The sequence below is a fragment of the Macrotis lagotis genome, chromosome 7, assembly GCF_037893015.1.
Source record: "Macrotis lagotis isolate mMagLag1 chromosome 7, bilby.v1.9.chrom.fasta, whole genome shotgun sequence".
NCBI classification, from domain to species: domain Eukaryota; kingdom Metazoa; phylum Chordata; class Mammalia; order Peramelemorphia; family Peramelidae; genus Macrotis; species Macrotis lagotis.
In genome coordinates, this window is record NC_133664.1 from 67432389 (window position 1) to 67444546 (window position 12158).

Consider the following 12158-nt stretch of genomic DNA (forward strand, 5'->3'; position numbering starts at 1 on the left):
AAGAAAGTTTCACAGTCAACCCCCACTCATCTTCTTAAATTCAAGAGTTTTTGTATTAGTCACCTACATCATGTCTTTCTTTCAAAGCAGGAAAAAAAAGGTTTTATCAAATGAAACAAAAAGATCTGATGCAAGCCGCTTTTCCTTAAAAAGCTCTCTAGTCCATTAGAATAACTAATTAAGAGGGTAAGTTTCAATAAGAGAAATACTCAGACCTGCAGTTTGGCCGACGTACATGAACTCTACATATTAAAAGGACTAAATGACATTCTTTTTTTTAATTTCAAAGTAAAACACTCAATATTAAAATTTTCAAAGTCATTACTTAAGAAACTTATATTGTATAAAGTACAGTTATTCCCCAAGAACCTACATTAATGAAAAAGAAATAGCCTGATGAAATCCTTAACGAGTAAAATTCTTAAAATTTTGCTGGAAACAAGTAAAAGGGGGAGGGTGGCAACTTGCAAATTATGCCACATTTTTGCAGTGATTATGCTGTTTTCTTTGGCTAAATTGATTGAAAAGGCTTTGGAATCTGTCAGAATCCAAGCGAAAGCATTAGTGCCGCTGTATGGAATCGATTTGCTGAAATACAGAAATACCAGCTGCTACAGTGCGTCCTGAGAGGGATTACTGAATATTCTTAAATTGAAGTTCAATCCATCTTTCCATAAAATAGAGGCCCCAAGGCCAGGAATGTAACAGCAGTATCAAGTGCACCTGAGGCATTTACAAGGCCCGCTAGGACCGTTAGCATCAGCCTTTAAAAAGGCTTATTTTTGAAATTTCATTATTCCAGTTGTACCTTGCTTCTATAGATCACACTGTATCAGATTTTTCTGGCATCTGTCATTTGGAAACAGTGAACTATGTGAAGGTCTAGGATTGGAGGTAGAATTTCCACGAGGCCCCGAGTCGCCTCCCAGGCTCCTGGGGCACTTCTGACATCTAGTGGCCAAGCCCAGGAGGTGCAAGTATTTTATTAGATTTTTTGTTTTCATGAAAAAGTGGTTGAGCTCACATGTCAAAGCCTCGTCACCTTATGCTCACCCAAAAACAAACATTCCATAAAGTTTATATAATTTAACTGAGAAAACCAAGTACTAAAAATTTCTAAACATGGGCTTCATTTTCTTCTTCTACATTAAATACTTTAAAGCACGTACTTTATTTAGAACACCAAGAACATTCTACCAGTAATGCACACAACAAAAAAATTTATGATTAATTGTTCAAAATTTTGAGACATCTATTGACTGTGACCAGTAGGCCAATTAAACAGTGAAAAATAGGGCATCAAAGCTCCAAAGTCTAGAAGAGAGCAGTTTAAAAAAATGCCTCAAAAAGACAAATATTTTAAATTTTGCTGTTTTGAACATCCGGATCTGCTGTTATATAAATCAGAGAGCTTAAATCCTATTAAAATCATGTTACCTACCAAAATTTTCAGAGTAGCATCTATGATTATTTGAATTAAAAACTTCTATTCAAATGATAATTTTTCACAAAACTATAACTGGTTTCAGTAAGAACAAAAGGGATTTGTAAGTTCTTTAAAATAACACAATATTTACTGCACTCCATCAATCAGAATATTTATCTAGAAATCTATGAAATCAAGAAATGCTCACATCTAGAAATATTACGTGGCAAAATTCAGCTCCCAAAAGGCTTTAAAAAAAACAACTAGCATTTTAAGGAAATTCAAACTTTTTAAATCATAGATACATTCCTTTTGCCACCAATTCAAAAGGCAGAAATTCCATTATCTATCTACAAATTCATATTTACTTAGCATTAATAATTTCTTAAACTATCAAAAAGATATGAACAGTTTTCAAAAGAAATCCAAGCTAACAAAAGTACTCTAAAAAACACTAATAACTTAGAAAATGCACTCTGAATTAACTTTAAGGCTCCACATCACACCTCTCAGACTGGTGAAGATAAAAAAAACAGGTAAAATAAATGTTACAGGGTATGGTGTGGATTAAACTGTGAACTGGTCCAACCATCCCAGAAAGTAAGTTGGAACTAGCTATATCCTTGACCCAACTTTACCTCTAGGCCTATTTCCCCAAAGAAATTCAAGAAAGAAGAAAAGGACCCTCTACGTACAAAATATTTACATCAGCTTATTTCAGAGTGGTCAAAAATTTGGAAGTTAAGCAAGCATCCTCCTTCTGGCAACATGGCCACATAATTTTGTGTTAGAAGACTGCAAGTGCTGTTGTGTCATAATAAATAATAAATAGGCACTTTAAGAAGAAATTGAGAAAACCTCTAAGAAAGTCAGACAGAACAAAAATCAGAGTAACTTAATATAACATTATAGAGGAAAACTTGGAGAGACTTCTTACACTGATTTGATAAACCTCAAATCCAAAAGAATAAAGAACACGCCCTACTTGAAATAACAAGATTTTCCCAGTTATTTCTTAATTCTCCACCTTGAAACCACACTCATGCTTGATTTCAAGTTATGTACCTCTAATGAACAGACCATTCTTCTATGTCTAGCCTTGATTAGAACCCATAGGTTTTTAGAGAGGTTTAAATCAAGTGAGTTCCCAGGACATTGCAACGTATTCCTTTTTATCCCTTAGACAAATTTCTTAACTGTCTATGACATGTGATATGGTACAAGATTATGCTGCAGTATCTAAAATCATTTGGGAATTTCTGTAGGTCTGACAAATCAGTCTCCCTTGCTAGCTCTTCATCCAGAACACACCTGTTAACTGTGTGTCTATCCCTCAAGGCTCGCTCGCTCTCTCTCTCTCTCTCTCTCTCTCTCTCTCTCTCTCTCTCTCTCTCTCTCTAGCATGCTTCTCTTCTCACTTCATCCTTTTTCATTTAGCAACCTCCTCAGCTCTCCTGGAATTAACTATTCTACAGATGATCACATCTATTTCTACAAAACTCACTTAATTTCTGGCCTCTTACCTCTCCATCTTCAACATCTCAAACTAGATGCTGCATGGACACCTTAAACACATGATGTCCAAAGCTAAACTTACTGTCCTTTGCCCAAAACCCTTCTTTTTTTTCTTAAAGATTTTATTTATTTTGAGTTTTACAATTTAGCTGCTAATCTTACTTCCCTCCCCCCACCCCCACAGGAGGCAATTTGTCAGTCTTTACATTGTTTCCATGTTGTACATTGATCCAAATTGAGTGTGAAGAGAGAGAAATCGTATCCTTAAGGAAGTAGCATAAAGTATAAGAGATAGCATGATAAGACAATAAGATATCAGGTTTTTTTGTCTAAATTAAAGGTAATAGTCCTTAGTCTTTGTTCAAACTCCAGTTGTTTTTCTCTGCATACAGACGTCTCCTTTGCAGACAGCCCCAATTGTCCCTGACTGTTGCACTGATGGAACGAGCAAGTCCTTCAAGGTTGAACATCACTCCCATGTTGCTGTTAGGGTGTACAGTGTTTTTCTGGTTCTGCTCATCTCACTCAGCATCAGTTCATGCAAATCCCTCCAGGCTTCCCTGAATTCCCATCCCTCCTGGTTTCTAATAGAACATTAGTGTTCCATGACATACATATACCAGTTTGCTAAGCCATTCTCCAATTGAAGGACATTTACTTGATTTCCAGTTACTTGTCACCACAAACAGGGCTGCTATCAATATTTTTGTACAACTGATGTTTTTACCCTTTTTCATCATCTCTTCAGGGTATAGACCCAGTAGTGGTATTGCTGGGTCAAAGGGTATGCACATTTTTGTTGTCCTTTGGGTGTAGTTCCAAATAGCTCTCCAGAAAGGTTGGATGAGTTCACAGCTCCACCAACAGTGTAACAGTGTCCCAGATTTCCCACATCCCTTCCAACATTGATCATTGTCCTTTCTGGTCATATTGGCCAGTCTGAGAGGTGTGAGGTGGTACCTCAGAGAAGCTTTAATTTGCATCTCTCTAATAAGTAGTGATGTAGAGCAATTTTTCAAATGACTATGGATTGCTTTGATCTCATCTGTAAATTGCCTTTGTATAGTCTTTGACAATGTCACACATACATATTTTAAAGCTCCAAATCACTAATAATTTGAGAAATGTGAATTAAAATAAGGCTGAAGTTTACACCTATCATATTGACCAAAAAAAGGGGGGGGGGGCCGCTAGGTGGCATAGTGGATAAAGCCCTGGCCTTGGAGTCAGGAGTACTTGGGTTCAAATCCGGTCTCAGACACTTAATAATTACCTAGCTGTGTGGCCTTGGGCAAGCCACTTAACCCCATTTGACTTGCAAAAAAACCTAAAAAAAAAAGACCAATGTGGGAAAGGTTATGGAAGAACAAGCACATTTCCTGTCTGGTTGGTGGAGCTGCAGTGGGTCCTTTGGAAAGCAATCCTGAACTGGCCAAAGGTCCACAAAGCAATGCCTGCACACTGATCACTGGGCTCCTCCTCCTAGCTCTGGAGCTCTGGTCCCAAGCTCAGCCCCAACCTGGCAGGGCAGCACCTGAGGGTAGGATTCAATGCCAGTACTCTGCAGAGGACTAGGCACAGGAGTGCTTAATAAAGGCTGGTTGAAACTGGTAGTTCCTGAATATTGACTGAAGCTTACGATTTTTTAACTTTCAATCTTTTTGTTGTTGTTGAGTCTTCTTGAACAAAATGACTGATATGGAAATGTTTTACATAACTGCACATGTATAACCCATATCAGATTGCCTGTCATCTCAGGGAGGAGAGAGTAAGAAAAGAAAGAAAAGGATAGGTGGAACTCCAAACTATTTTAAATGTTGTTTTTACATGTAAGTGGGAGGGAAAATAAAATGCTATTTTTAAAAAATGCTTATTGATTAAAAATAATACTAAATAATGTACAGCAGCACATCTTTCCTGATTACAAGATTCTAAGACATCACACTGTCACATCTGATTTATAAATCCTGATTTGTTATCAAACATTTGAGATTCCTAAAACTGAGTGGGAGCAAAATTAGCTATTACTAAGATCCAGTATTTTCTCATTGTTCATTTAACAAAACTGACTCATATGTCCTGAAATAATATGTCTGCTAATGGGGGGAGGGGGTAAAGGGAGAGAACCTTCATTTTGTTGTTTTTAGTTTGAGAAAAATGAATAAAATACAGTTGATGTCAAGAAAATTTTAAAAGATTCAGAAAAGCCATCCTAAAATACTCCTTATGTGAATATCCTGAAAGGGAAATATGCTCAACCAACAGACTTAACACTATATCTAACTTTATACTTAGAAGTTGATGTACCTGTCAAATGTATTATTAAAGAACAACATGATTAAACAGAATGTAGAATAGGGCTGGGGAGGGGAGGGGAAATCAATTATGTATCCTAACCACAAAGACTAAAAGCTATCTGATATTTTTCAATGTGATGGACACAGACCCAAAAGGAAAAAAAAAAATGAGCTTCAGCTTACTAACATTCTAGTAATGAATTTCTCCAAACTGCTAGGTTGGTTTTCTGAAAGTACAAACAGTTTGTCACAGGTTTCACATTCAAAGTTGCTTAAATATTGTTGGCATAACCTTAAAGAACCCTTCACAATGTAAGGAGTCACTTGAACAGAATGGTAGGAATAAAAAGGGTTAAAAGGTATTAAAATAATCATTGTTCTAAAAATCTATAAAGTAATTTAACTCTAAGGATGATCTACACATGATCTACAACCAATAGCAACAAAGATAATCTTGAAGAACAAGTATCATTTTATTTAACACTTGCTCTTCATGCTTTACAATACTCAAAATAAGCATAAACATACTACCAGGAAATAGAAAATTTATAGGAAGAGTTTCATAGCACTATAAACCTAGAGACTGAAGGCAGAATCAAGATAACTAGTCTATCCCTTTTGTTATACACATGAGGAAAAATCAGGGGCCAGGAAGAAGATGGAACCTCCAAAGGATCACATAAGTAGCAAAAGGTGGAATTTGACCCCAACACCTCTGACTTTATACTTTATATTTTATATCCCTTTATACTGACCCAGAAGCCTAACTCAAAAGCCTTGGGAAGAGCATTATTTCCAGTGTAGTCTGGTCATTGCTCTCAAAGCCATAACTAAAGAAACAAATTCTCACCACCAAAGTCCTTGGCATTGCCAAATGGTTCAACATAAAAAAAATCCATATGATGTTATCAATGGAGATAACATTAAAGAACAGGCATTACCATATATGCTTTGCAATTTTACCCTAATGTTGAAAGGCGCCTTTCCATCTGACTTGCACCTGAACCCTTCAACACTTATTAGTCTCCTCCAATATAAACTCCTTTAGGCAGAGGCCATCTGAACTTTTCTATTTGCATCTCCAGAATTTAGCACAATGCTTTGCAAAAATTAAGTGCAAGTAAATAGTGCTTTATTCATTCATCCATTATACTATATCCCACCCCAAAAACTAAACAAACACATACTTTGATATTCAGTGGCTTTAAATGTAAAAATGAGTCAAGGGAGAACAGTGGAAAAGATGTTATTGGTAAATATGTTATGAGATCAAGAAAAATTCCATCAAAATCTCAATAGCCCCTATAAAAGCTATCAATAGGAGTCACAAAATGCTAGTGTGAACATCATTATGAAAAATTAAATTGACTATATATTTACAGAAAGCAAGCTAGCTTCAATAATAAGCAAGATACGATGAAATCCATAGAAATCAAAAGTATTTTTATGTAGCAGGAGACATAGAAAGGGAGGCTCCATTCAAAATAATCAAAAGGCATATAAGATATCTGAACTAATATACCAAAAACACATTCAAGATTTATGCATACACAATAAGAAAACACTCATTAAAGAAATAAAGAATTTAAATAACTAGAGGAATACTCATTCCAGGCTGGGTCAGATCAACATAATAAAGTACTGCCAATAGAATACTTCAGAGTTAAACAAATATAAAAGAAAATGTACTTGAAGGAAATAAAAGATCTAGAATATGAAAGGAAAAAATGTAACAGTCAGAATAAAGAGAATAGCACTTCCAGAGTTCAAATTATGTTAGAAAATCAGTTATCAGAATTACTAAGGGTGTCTCCAAATGCTAAATGGTTAAAGCATATGAACAGATAGTTATCAGATGAAGAAATTTTAGCTATCTTTAGTCATATGAAAAAATGCTCTAAATCATTACTGATTAGAGGAATGAAAATTAAAACAACTTTGAGGTTACACCTCACACCTATCAGATTGGCTAATATGACTGAAAAGTTAAATGATAAATGTTGGGAGGAAAAGTGGAAAAACCATTCTAAAGAACAATTTGGGAACCACACCCCCATACTACTATCAAGAGTCTGCCATTAATTGCAATGTTCCCACATCCTCTAGCTTTATTGATAAAGATTGATATCTATGAAAGTATCAGCAGATCATTATTTTATTATTTGTTTATATTCCTGTTTTATAAATGTCTGTCAGATGATCTTGTTTAACTAGTTCTTATGCAATTTTTTAGCATATTTGTTTTTATCCATAATTGTTTTTCTTTGTTTTGTGAGGCAACACTGCTTATTATTTTTGGTCATTCTTTGTAATTTCTTTCTGGGGGAAATAATGGAATAAACTTACATTATTTCCCACCTCATTTTTTTATCATCTATAATGCTTTGCAAAGGACCACTATTGTCCTCAATTGTTCTACATTTTTGTTGTCTAGGAGATCAAATACTTGTTAAATTTAGTGTCCTATGAGTCCTTTCAAGTCATTTTATGTTGAATGTTTCATATTTAACTTCTTAAATGGCAATAAAATCTATTTTGGGGTCTTCTCCCATCTTTCAAAATAAAAGCTTGTTAGAGCTGGTTGCAAGTTCTATTCTTATTTTTGTCCTATTTGGAATTTACATTGGCATTGCTACTTGAAAGGTAAGGATGATGTCCTCTGAGTAAGGCTTAAAGATCAGGGTGTGGTCTAAAAAAGAAAACTCATGATTTGACCCTAAAGGTGCAAAAAGCTCAGACTAATTCAGACTTGCAAAGTTTCCATATATTGTAAACCATAAACAGTTCACAAATTAAACTCTGAATTAACAGTAAGATAGCCAACTATTTAAGGACAGGCTGCAGCTTCAGTATAGTTGAAGCTAAGTAGGTAAACCAAAGCAGCACATGAAACAAGAGGACTTTCATTACAAATTAATTCTATAATGGACTCATGCTGCTTTTTGTCAACAATATCCTTAGTTCCAAGTCTTGGAACCTATTGCCACAGTGCAGAAAAATTTTTTAAAAATCAATTTTTCCCTAGATTAACAAGAGATAAAATCAAGAAACCACTAAATTTTAAGGGGAACAAGTACTTTAAGGCCAATAAAAATCTTCGCATAATACAAAATCCAAAAATTATACATAATAATAAAACATTGAATGTTATATTTTAAGATATGGCAAATATGTGTATGTGTGTTTTATTTGACTATTTGTTATAAGGGAGGTTTTGTTTGCTTTACTTTTTATTACGGGGAGGAATCTTAGAGACAAAAGAGAATATTCCACAGAGATGCCCCACACCCCTTACCAAAAGTAATTAAAGCAAGTAGGTCCTTGTAGTATTTTCTAAAAAACACAATCAAGACTGTGAGGAAGAAAGTAAAGCCTCTTTAAGTGATGGACTGGAAGAATGAAGAGACAGGAAGATGAGGGAGAAAAGTAGATTTAATGGGAATGAGGCAGATGGAGAGAGGGAAGGAAAAGAATTATTATCAAAAGGGAATTTTCCGAGATCTATGCCATGAAAGTGGCATTGTCTATGGGTGATAATGAGGTCTAAGTAATGTATAATCATACCAATGTGAGATAAATATTAGAATGGAAATTAAAGAACCAAAATTGAGGCTTATGAACTAGTAAGTCAGGATATAATACTGGTGCTGATACTTCCCTGAAGAAAGATAAAGAGTGTGAATTAAGTAAGACTGACTCAAGTACTTGAGAAAGAAGGAAATAACCTAGGGGCCAGCAGAAGTAAAAATGATTAATCCATTCAGGGTAATACAGAAAACCGAATAAATGATAAAGAAAGAAAAACATTCCTGAAACATGAACAATCCAGAAAAGGAATCTTGGAAAATGAAGGATCTAGAGGTGGAACTGAGGAGCAAGTAGTCCATCAAACCCCTCTAAACTTGTGAGACATGTGAGAAGGAGCAGCTCTCACTAAAAATAGTGTTTTCCAGAGAAAGCCAGAACAACAACAAAATAACTAAAGGAATAAACAATTGCTAAAATCAAAAAAAATAAGAAAAACCACAAACTACATAGTTTGATTCTTGGAACACAGATAATGAAACATGTTTCCCTTCTCTCAGTAAAGATTCAGACTATTAATTGTATTTTTTAAACTGTTTTTGTCACAAGGGGATATACATGAAAGGAAGGAATATAGAGAAATTATTGCAATGTTTAAAAAAACTTTTTAAATGATTTTATTTTTTCCAAAGACAATTTTTAAATTTTTTTCAAATTGAGTTCCAGATTCTCTCCCTCCTTTCTTAATTTGATATATATTATACAAGTATGATGATGCAAAAATTCAAAAAATTTTAAATAAAAATTCTTTCAAATAAAAGTCAGAAGGTGATGAGAGCAAACTAGAGATCTCACAGATCCTCCTCCAAAGAGTCCATGAATAGATTTCAAGGTTCCATGAACTTGAAAAGAAAAAAAATTATATCTTTATTTTCATTTACCTTTAACTGACATTTTAGTTTTTTGTTTTGTTTTTTAGTTTTGCAAGGCAATGGGGTTAAGTGACTTACCCAAGGTCACACAGCCACCTAAGTGTTTAAGTGTCTGAGACTGGATTTGAACTCAGGTTCTTCTGCCTCCAAGACCAGTGCTCTATCCACTGCACCATCTAGATGCCCCTTAATATTTCTTTCAATTACAAATATATAATTAGCCCCCTTTAAGTTGCCTAAGTTTTAAAAGTATTATCTTAGTTATTTATTTAAAACATTAATAAAGTATATATATATATATATATATCACTATATCCCTTCTCATACACTGAAAAAATACTTTGATAATTTTTTCAATACTTAGTCATCTTATATACATATTTTTTATTCCATTAAAAACATTGTTCTGATAAGGGAGTCCATAGGTTTAAAATTGCCAAAGGACATTGATGAAAGACAAAAAAGGTTAACCACACCATATTAAAAAAAAGGTTAATAGCCCACATATATGTATATACAAACATACATGCACATATATTTATGTATGTATGAGTATAAATATTTATACACACATATCCACTAATTTCTTTCTCTCTTCGAAAGATCTTTCCTTAAAAGTTTATTAAACTGGAGCTGTGAACCCATCCAACTTTTCTGGAGAGCAGTTTGGAATTATGCACAAAGGGCAACAAAACTGTGCATACCCTTTGATCCAGCAATACCACTACTGGGTCTATACCCTGAAGAGATGATGAAAAAGGGAAAAACATCACTTGTACAAAAATATTCATAGCAGCCCTGTTTGTGGTGACAAAGAATTGGAAATTAAGTAAATGTCCTTCAATTGGAGAACGGCTTAACAAACTGTGGTACATCTATGTCATGGAACACTATTGTTCTATTAGAAACCAGGAAGGATGGGAATTCAGGGAAGCTGGAGGGATTTGCATGAACTGATGCTGAGTGAGATGAGCAGAACCAGAAAAACACTATATACCCTAACAGCAACATGGGGGTTGATGGTCAACCTTGATGGACTTGCTCATTCTATCAGTGCAGCAACTAGGGACAATTTGGGGCTGTCTGCAATGGAGAATACCATCTGTATCCAGAAAAAGAATTGTGGAGTTTGAACAAAGACCAAAGACTATTACCTTCAATTTAGAAGAAAAAAAAACCTGTTATCTTATTATGTAATTTTGCTATTTCTTATACTTTATTTTTCTTCCTTAAGGATATGATTTCTCCTTCATCACATTCAACTGAGATCAATGTGTACCACGGAAACAATGCAAAGACTAACACACTGTCTTCCATGGGGGGTGGGAGGGAGTGGAACAATAATGGTAGAAAAATTGTGAAACTCAAAATAAATAAAATCTTTCTTAAAAAAAGTTTATTAAACCTACAAACACATACACACACACATTAATGAGATGCATAAACAGAATAATTTGTACATGGCTCAAATATTAAAAAGTCAAAAATGTTTGTAAATTTGGTACTAAGCAATACTTTTCAGTATCAGCAGGTGGTGCTATTGTTTAAACTACAGAAAAAATGTTTTTTAAAAACCATGAAAATGTTTAGACTAATGAAAAATTACTAAATGTATCCTTTTTCTTTTTTTATATTTCATTAGAAGGTAAGGCAAGAGAAATATATTAATACTGTTCCCTTCCTCCCACTTTATGCAAATTATGCTTATATTTCTTTAAAAAGTATTGAGACCATTCTCAAGTCTAGTTTGGCACAAGTCTTGAACTAAAGGCTCAGGCTGCCTACTGATAACCATAAGAAGCTCCAGGAGCTCTTTAAAGATTGGTTGGTAGATCTTTATGGGCAATATAAAAAAAGAAAGCTTCACTCAAACTGATCAACTTTGAGATGTCCTTTTATACCTATTCTTTTTGGAAAGTCTTCTTTTCTTATGGCCACGTAGATCTCCTTGTCGCTGCCCACAAAATGATTTCCCAGTGTCAGATTTGTTCCAATATTGAATCTGAATTAGAAGGCATATGGACTGAGTTAGGCTCAGTCAGAAAATAAGGGATGGCTAAGAGGAAGGAGGGGAGAAATACATAGGAAGTGTAGATACTACTGTTTCTACTAACTACAAATGTAGATACAAAGACTCTGGAAACAATGGTCTTATATATGAGACTGAATATAAGAATTCATTAAACTTCAACTATAACAAGCTATAATACAAACATGAAAGTTTCTTGGGAAGGAAACTTGACTGGATGTGCTATCAAGGTTTCAAAGCAATAAAAAATGCAATATGGACATGCTAAGCAACATCTTGACATGCCAAGTATAAAATTTTATATAAAAATTTAAGATATTTGTTAGACTTTAGAACCATAAATTTCTTTTTTTCTTGATTTTTGCAAGGCAAATGGGGTTAAGTGGCTTGCCCAAGGCTACACAACTAGGTAATTATTAAGTGTCTAAGACCGG

At 34.4% G+C, this 12158-nt stretch overlaps 1 protein-coding gene across 3 annotated transcripts in view; it reads right to left on the minus strand.

The window, feature by feature from the left end:
* Positions 1 to 12158, minus strand: part of MPP7 (MAGUK p55 scaffold protein 7) — a 249959-nt gene that overhangs the window by 192020 nt on the left and 45781 nt on the right. The window lies entirely within an intron of this gene.